The sequence below is a fragment of the Rhincodon typus genome, chromosome 35 (assembly GCF_021869965.1).
Source record: "Rhincodon typus isolate 14 chromosome 35, sRhiTyp1.1, whole genome shotgun sequence".
NCBI lineage: Eukaryota > Metazoa > Chordata > Chondrichthyes > Orectolobiformes > Rhincodontidae > Rhincodon > Rhincodon typus.
This window is the reverse complement of record NC_063366.1, coordinates 4,382,167-4,391,457: the sequence shown is the minus strand read 5'-3', so window position 1 is coordinate 4,391,457 and position 9,291 is coordinate 4,382,167. Positions and strand designations below refer to the sequence as shown.

General features: G+C 41.5%; 1 pseudogene; it reads left to right on the top strand.

The window, feature by feature from the left end:
* Window positions 1-282: 282 nt before the first annotated feature.
* LOC109913278 overlaps window positions 283-9,291 on the top strand; it is a 55,923-nt pseudogene continuing 46,914 nt past the window's right edge.

Below are 9,291 nucleotides of genomic sequence, written 5' to 3'. Positions count from 1 at the left end.
AGAGAATACAGAGAGGATAGACACCGCAGATAGATCCTGATCATCATTCATGGAAATGCTACAAGACATTCAATCATCCAGTTCCTTCACAGTATTGCTTAACACCGAGAAAGTTTGGCAGGGAAACCATCATCTGGAAATCGGTTGGATTAGGGGAGTTTTGACATATCATCAGATCTGAAACTGGTCAGTCGTGTGGAGCCTTCCATCACAATCAACCTTTCTGAAGGTTTGGCTGTGGGTGATCGGTCAGGGTGAGGTTGGGAAGAAGTGTGAGTGGCTCCAAGTGTGGTGAGAGCTTCAGTCATTCATCAAGTCTCATGAACCATTGACTCATTCCTCGAAGTGAGAGGCTGTTCACAGTGCTGTACAACTGTTAATACAAGGACAGCTACATGGAAGAGAATTCCTTTCAGTGTGAAGTTTGCAACCAAACCTTTGCACAGCCATCAACACTTGTGAATCACCGACGCATTCATACAGGAGAGAAGCCATTCAAATGTGACCTGTGCAACCGAGCCTTTGCACAGTCATCGACACTTGTGAATCACCGACGTATTCACACGGGAGAGAAGCCATTCAAGTGTGAGGTGTGCAACCAGACATTTGCAAAGTCGTCCACACTTGTGAATCACCGACGCATCCACACTGGGGAGAGGCCATTTGCATGTGATTTTTGTAATAAAACATTCTCGCAGCCATCAAACCTCCGTGTACACCAACATATTCATACAAAAGAGAAACCATTTACATGCGATGTATGTGAGAAATCATTTTCAATGTTAGCAAATCTCCGTGTGCATCAACGCATTCACACTGGAGAGAAGCCATTCACATGTAAGGTGTGCATCAAATCATTCTTGAATCCAGTACACCTCCGCGTGCACCAACGCACACACACAGGGGAGAAACCATTCACGTGCAAGGTGTGTGAGAAATCATTCTCACAGTCATCAAGCCTCCGTGTACATCAACGTATTCACACGGGAGAGAAACCATTTACATGTGAGGTGTGTGACAAATCATTCTCACAGTCATCACACTTCCTTGTGCACCAACGCATTCACACAGGGGAGAAGCCATTCACGTGTCAGATATGCAGCAAATCATTCTGTGACTCATCGAAACTCCTGCTCCATCAGAGGATTCACACAGGGGAGAAACCATTCACATGTGAGGTGTGTGAGAAATCATTCTCATCGTCATCAACACTTCGTGTACACCAACGCATTCACACAGGGGAGAAACCCTTCACATGTGATGTGTGCAAAAAATCATTCTCGGATTCATCAACCCTCCGCAAACACCAACGCACTCACACAGGGGAAAAACCATTCAAATGCGAAGTATGCAACAAATCATTTTCGAGGTCATCAAAGCTCCTGCTTCATCAGAGAATCCACACAGGGGAGAAACCTTTCACATGTGAGGTGTGTGAGAAATCTTTTTCAGAGTCGTCAAAACTTCTGCTGCATCAGAGGATTCATACAGGGGAGAAACCATTCAGGTGTGAGGCTTGTGACAAATCGTTCTCCCAGTCATCTATCCTCCGCGTTCACCAACGTATCCACACAGGGGAGAGACCATTTACATGTGAGATATGTGATAAATCATTCTCACAGTCCTCAGCCCTCTACACACATCAATGCATTCACACAGGGGAGAAACCATTCACATGTGAGGTGTGTGACAAATCATTCTCAAGGTCATCGAACCTCCTGCTCCATCAGAGGATCCACACAGGGAAGTAAATCTTTAACTGTGAGTTTGTGATGATCCTTTTGTCATGTCTTTGACCGTCTAGGTCACCACAGGATTCAGACAGGGGAGAAACACTTTTCAGTTGCAACATTTCTGACAAGGTTTCCACACAGTCAGTGTATGTCTTGGCCAATCGATGCACTTAAAGAGGGACGCAGCTCTATCAGTGTAAGTTCTGTAATAAAGACTTGTAATAAAGTTGTTGGACCACTTAAAGCATCAGTGAACCCTCATGAGAACTACCTTGGGAAGTTCTTGCCAATCTATCCTCACAGTGTGTAACGGTTTACACAGTCTCACGGTGCTGGGTGTTCAGTGGGACTGGGACACAGAACAAGAAGCAGCTTTCACTCCCATCAAACACCTAGTGATGACATCACCAGTGCTGAGGGATTATGATGTCAACAATGGAGCCACCCTGCAGTGTGATGTCAGTGACACAGGACTTGGAGCAATCCCCATGCAGTGAGAGCAACCCGTTGGGTTTGTATCCAGAGTGTTAACACAAACTGAACAACACTGTACACAGGTTCAGAAAGAGAAACTGGATATTGTTTTTGCTTTTGAAGGAAGTTGAAGCTACCCAGCTTGAACCCATCACAATAATTCACAAGATATACAAAAGGAAAAAAAAAGCATTTGTACTGTATGATAGAAGAGTACTGATTGGCAGCGAATTGTCATGGAGAATACACCAGCTAATAATGACTGACAGTTAATTGCAAGGCTTTGTTTAAATTTTAACTCGGGCAGACTGATTCTGATCGATCAAGGCGTTGCCCTGAGAAAATCAGCTGTGGCTAACAGCAGCTGTGAGATAATGTGCAGACGCCAGATGAATAGCCAACAACTTGCTCATCTACCAGAAGAAGAGGTGAACACTTTAAAGATTATATACGCAATGTGTGGGTGTAGGGACAGAAACCGTTGTAACGGATTAGAACAAGTCATGTTTTTGTGATATTTTGGCTTGCTATAGTATTGTGACCTCTGGTGTTATTAGGTTTAAATACAAGTCTCAGGGCAGTAGCCACTTTATACACCATGTGAAATGCTGTTTAAAATGACCCCTCCAATTAGTAGATCAAGTGGAGATTTAAACTTGTTGTTGTCCCATCTGAATAAAACCTCACTTATTGTAGCTGCTGTCTCAGTTCCCCTGGTGGTAAACGTTTGACAGAAATTTCGAGTGTGGGTGTAGCAATCTTCATCCTTGGAGACTTTCAGACTGACAACATCAGTGTGGGATGTGTATCCTCGGATGTGTTTGACAGCAGATCAGAAGAGGAAAACCCACAGCATCCAAGGCAGTGGATGGGATGATCACATGCACAGGAGGAAGGGAGACACGAGCAATTATTTATCCTCCTCCTCTTACACCTTGTTATCTATTCCTCTTCAATATCCTTCCTCCCCGCTTTCTGTTCTTTCCACCTGTTTCCTATGTTCCTTACCTTTCAATCCTCTCTCTGTTCCCTGCTGTCTCTCCCATCATCTTTCCTCCTCTGGTATTATAAAGATCAGAGGAAGAGACAGAATGTGCACTATTTTAAACTCTATCATAAATGTAAAAAAGTAGGAACTCCTTGCAGTAATAATGACATTATAACTATATTAATATATTTTAACTATTTCTCCTATTTATGTAACACAATAGAAATAAACTGTTCTCTGTGGGCCTGAAATAATTGCTGACCACAGTATGTAGACTGGAATCATAAATATGACTGACTGATGGTACCTGAACACCCAAAAGCCAAATGTAATTTAAACAGCCTCCTCAAACGGGTGCAGTCAACAGAAACTCACCACTCTCATTATTCCCATCTGGGACCATGCTCATTTCTGTGGTTCCTGGCTGATGTTTAATAAGCCAGTGTTAAAGATTACAAAAATTTAATTTAGTTTACATTTGTGAAAACATACATCTAAAATTCCTGATATGATCAATTTCAGTCCATGTATGCTGATAAAACTGATAGAAGCTGGTGTAAACTTTCAGCTGCAACTGATGTCCTTGTGGCTATTGCCTATTTGCCAAAGAATTTTATAAAACCAAGTGATCAAAACAAAAATCTGAGAGACCAATGGCAATGGTTTTACTTCAGGATGATACCTTCTGATCTCAGTAGCTTCATGATCAAACCAGTGTGTAAATATCTACAAGATAATTTTTAAGACCTCAGATACATTTTAAACCTCTTTTCTTCATAGTTTATAGTCCATGTAATTCTTGGTCATAATAATTAGTGTGCTAATTTTTGTTAGTGTTTTAATCTGGTTTTTGTACTTCGATACTCAATGGTTGACAGCTATGTACAATCCCATATGTGGGAAATGGACAAAAGAGTGAGGAGAGGAAGGCAGCAATGACCGAAGAAATCTGCAATGGACATCCTTGTGATCTCTGTTTAATGGACAAGGGTCAAAAAGAACAGAAACAGAAGTTGCTGGAAAAGCTCGAAACATTAACTCTGATTTTTCTTTACAGATGCTGCCAGACCTGTTGAGCTTTTCCAGCAGCTTCTGTTTTTGTCCTGATTTACAGCATCTGCAGTTCTTTTGGTTTTTAACGGTCAAAAAGATATGTTTTTCTTCTTCTGGCATCTGCAAGAACTTGTAACTTTCCAACTGGGCCTGACAAGCTGAGAACTGAGATGATTTACCTTTAAGTAGGCCTTGGATAATAAGTGCTCAAGTTGTTTGTTCCAACCAAAGATTGAACTCTGATGAAACTACAAAAACTGGTTTAATATGGGAGAAAGCCACAAGCTGGGCAGGAGCAAAGGTGAATATATCTGCCTGGCAACAACTGCAGATCAGAGGGCTCTGTTGAAGAGTCATCCAGACTCGAAACATTAGCTTGCTCTCTCTTCAAAGATACTGTCTGACCCACTGTGATCTCCAGCATTTGTTGTTTTCAGTACAGATTCCAGCATCTGCAATAATTTGCTCCTGCAAATCAGAGGGGATTGGATAATTATATGTGCCAGCAATGTCTGACAATCAAGTATATAATGGACAAAACGTGTAAAAGCATTGCCGGGGAGACATATTTTTTTGTAGAAACTATATTACATACATGGTCAAAAAGCTTGATTACACCACATGCATGTTTTGCATTGCTTGTGTAGCCAGAAGAAGACAGAATCTAGAAGTGGATAGTCCAAGTGAAAGAGGAGGTGTCTACACTTTCTTCACTCATTTTACAATGTGGCTGTGTTTCAATAACCAGTGGTCAGGGTCAAGGATTGTGTTTGTACTGGGAGCTCAGAGTGGCCTGCTATCAACTTTAATCCATGTTTATGGAATAATCCAGCGAGAGTTGAACTTGAACCCAGAGCCTTGTTGTGAGTTGGAGGGTTGTGGGTTCAAGTCCTACTCCACAACTTCAGCACAAAAATCCTGACTGACACTCCAGTGTAGTACTGAGAAATGAAAGAGATTAGAGATCGGGAGGAACAAGGCCATGGAGGGATTTGAAAACAAGTTAAAAGTCCTCACTAAAACTAATACTGAGCTTTCCTGGGAAGAGTGGTTTTATTCCTGTCACACTGACTGAACTTTGTCTAAACAATGGAACTTTACTGAGTGAATAAAAACAGAATAGTCCATCAGCCGAACTGATTGAAGACAATCCCTTAATGTTACGGACCAGACCAAATCCACTCAAAATATTAAGATATCTTAGACCCTAAGTTTTTCTTAATCTAAAGACAAGTATCAGCTGTTGTGTTCTGGATGCAATTCAATTGGTCAAGCTATCAATCTTGAAGCAAAGTACACTTTATTCATACACTACAGTTAAAAGACAACAAAGGAAAGAAGAAATTGGAATAACGTAACTATCGGAAAACTTAAGAGAACAATAGATTTTTTAACTCCTAAACAGTAACTGTTCCAATATAGTAACATCCCATAAACACACCCTTGGCAAAGGCAAATTCAGTAAAATAGATTGTCTCACATACAATTCTAGCAGCAGGAAGAGAACACTATCTTTTAGTTGTAAAAGAGAAAGGATAAACAGCTTCCACATCCAGCTTCAGGACCCCAGCAACTGCTACTGAAAGTTAAAACTAAAAATCCTGGTTCTGTGGAACCCTGACCCCATCCATTCAGGCTGTTTCTAATGTTCCAACTTAAAAATAACCCAAGGCCTCACAAGCTGTTTACCCATGTGATCTGGAGCAGACTCCTCACTACTCTGATCAACCTCTCTTCATTAAGAAAAACAGGACAAGAAACACTTCTTTAATCCATAATATCGTCACAGTTAAGATATCCATTCCAGCTGACACCAGAGACTTTACCACCTTTCACAGCTTCAGGAACACAGACACAAAGACAGCACTGACACCTGCTGCTCTAACTAGTTACCACTTCAAATCAAATTAAACTTTCCAGCTGCCATTTTGCAAGAGGAAATATATTCTGTACACAGAATGGGGACATAACCCCTGAGAAATTGAATCTAAACCCTACTTTAGGAAAGATATTGTTAAACTTGAAAGGATTCAGAAATGATTTACAAGGATGTTGCTGGGACTGGAGGGTTTGAGATATAGGGAGAGGCTGAATAGGCTGGGGCTTTTTTTCCCTGGAGCATCAGAGGTTGAAGGTAACCTTTTAGAAAACTATGATAGACAAGGATAAGATGAATAGCCAAGGGTATTCCAGGGTAGGGGAGTCCAAAACTAGAGGGCATAGGTTTAAGTTGAGAGGAGAAAGATTTAAAAAGGAACTGGGGTGAAACTTTTTCCCACAGAGGGTGTCTATGGAACAGGCTGCCAGAGGAGGTGGTAGAGGCTGGTATAATTAAAACATTTAAAAGGCATCTGGATGGGTACATGAATATTTAGAGAGATATGGGCCTAATGCTGGCAAATGGGACTAGATCACATTAGGGTATCTGGTCAGCATGGACGAGTTAGACTGAAGGGTCTGTTTCTGTGCTGTATAACTCTATGACTATGACTATAACAGAAATATAATCTATTGACAGCCATGCTTTAGTTAGAAGATCGTAGGTTCAAGTCTCACTCCAGAGTCTTGAGCATTGAGGCTGATATTCCAGTGCAGAATTGACAGAGAAACTTTTAAATCCAACTGAGAGGGCAGATGGAGCCTTCGATTAACTTCTCAGAAAGATGGTACCTCTGACTGTTTCTCTGAGACTATGTTATAGGAAAACAGGGGCATCCTCCCTCATATCCTGACAAATGTTGACACTGTAATCAACTTTGCAAACTATAGACCCAATGATGGAGAAAGTATCCCAGCCCACAGTGACATTGACTGATATATTGTGGACAGAACTCTTACTGTAGCATCCTCAATGTTTCAGTGAATAAGAACACACCATGCTGACCAATCAGATGGTTTGGCGATAGTAAATTCAAACAAATGAATTATGAGTTTGACATCTATGTAGCTGAATGACACAGCATCAGACAGACAAAAGCACAATATTTAGCTGAAATAAGTCAACCAAATTAACAAAGCATTTGAAAATGATTCAAATTCTTTCCCAGAACATGAAACAAATCTTGGAAGTGTTAGGTAAATATATCACACTGTTATTATGTGGAGGTTGATGGGCCGTGGGAACTCAGATCTGTACAGATTCACCCCCCGACCAATCATTCCCTCCCCATACCAGGATAGGGGTCCTCCCAGACAGGATAGTACACACATTGGTATTAGTCAAAACACCTGTTACCTGAAGAGGATCTGTCTATAATTCACCTTCCCGACTAAAGCAGGGTTTGATTCTACCCCATACACACTCCTGACATGGACAGACGTTTCTTTAAAATCCCTATGCTTTAGTCTGGCTCCCAATTCCAATGGTTAGAGAACTTTTGTGAGACAGGATGGAGCTTGATTCTATCATACATACTCACTGATAGTTACAGAGATGCAGTGATTACATGGATCTATGGACTAATCAGTTTCCATTCCTGGAAGACTCTCTTCCCCAGATGAGTTGGACAGTGCTTTCTAATTCCCAATTTGCTGCCCTTTGGTCCTCCATTCACCACAATGTTTTGTACGTGTCAATCAAAGTGTTTAAACACTCCCTCATATCCATCTTCTCCACCCTTGTTCCCAAAATTCCCTTAATTCCCTTCCACATCAATCTCCCTGCTTCTAAAGTTAAGACATGAAGATTAGAGTGTATCTGCTGCAAAACTGGTTTATCCATTCATCTCCAAATGTGACTGCACCACATCAAGCACCAGTGGTCCCGCCGCCTTCTATCAAATCTGTTCATTACTACAGGATTATCCTGAACAGAAAAGATAATCCACAACTTCTCCTCCTCAAAACCAACCGTGTCCTTGTGAAAGTTATGTTCCTGTTGTACAGAGGTCTATTTAGACCCAACCTGGAGAGCTGTGTTCAGTTCTGGGTGCCACACCTCAGGTAGGATATATTGGCCTTGGAGGGAATGCAGCATAGATACACTGGAACTAAAAAGGTTAAATCATTCTGAGCTTGTATTCATTTGAATGTAGAAAATTAAGAGATATTCTAAGTGTTTACGATGATTAAACAAGTTGATCAAGCAGTTTGAGAGAAATAATTCCTGTGGTAGGAGAGTCGAGAACAAGGGGCAGAGCATTGAAATTACAGCGAGGCTATTCAGGGTGATGTCAGCAAACACTTCTTCACAGAAAGGGAACTGGAAATCTGGAACTCTGTTCCCACAAAAATCTGCTGAAGCTGGAGGCCAATCAAAGACTTCAAAACGAAGATCGATAAGTTTATTTTTAGGAATAGGGATTAAGGGTAACAGATCCAAGGCACTTAGAATTAAAATACAGATCAGTCATGACCAAACTGAATGGTGCAATGGGGGCTCAGGGGATTACTCCAATTGCGACACTCTCCCTTTCCCTGTTCACTCTCATCTCCAACAACAGTTTAGTCAGAGTCATTATCTTCAATGTTCAGCTGAGATTCTGACCCCATACCCTCTCCCTCACAAAGATCACATACTTTCATCTATGTGAGTCCATCAATAAATGAAAAGGATCACTGTCAGTGTGAAAACATTGTCACACCTGAATTATTATTTTTAAAAAATTTTATTTAACCTATTTTTCTAATCAAACTATTCAGAGATATTATTGCACAGCTTTGGAGCAGGTAGGACTTCACCTGGAGCCTTCTGGTCTAGGGGTAGACCACTACCACAGCACCACAAAAGGGTGCCACTGATTTTTTGCAGAGATAGTAGGAACTGCTGATGCTGGAGAATCTGAGACAACAAGGTGTACAGCTGGACGAACACAGAAAGCCAAGCAGCATCAGAGGAGCAGGAAAGCTGATGTTTCGGGTTGAGACCCTTCTTCAGAAATGGTGGGGGGGAAGGGGATTCTGAAATAAATAGGGAGAAAGGGGCAGGTGGAAAGAAGATGGATAAAGGAGAAGATAGGTGGAGAGGAGACAGACAGGTCAAAGAGGCGGGGTTGGAGCCAGTAAAGGTGAATGTAGGTGGGGAGTTAGGGAGGGGATAGGTCA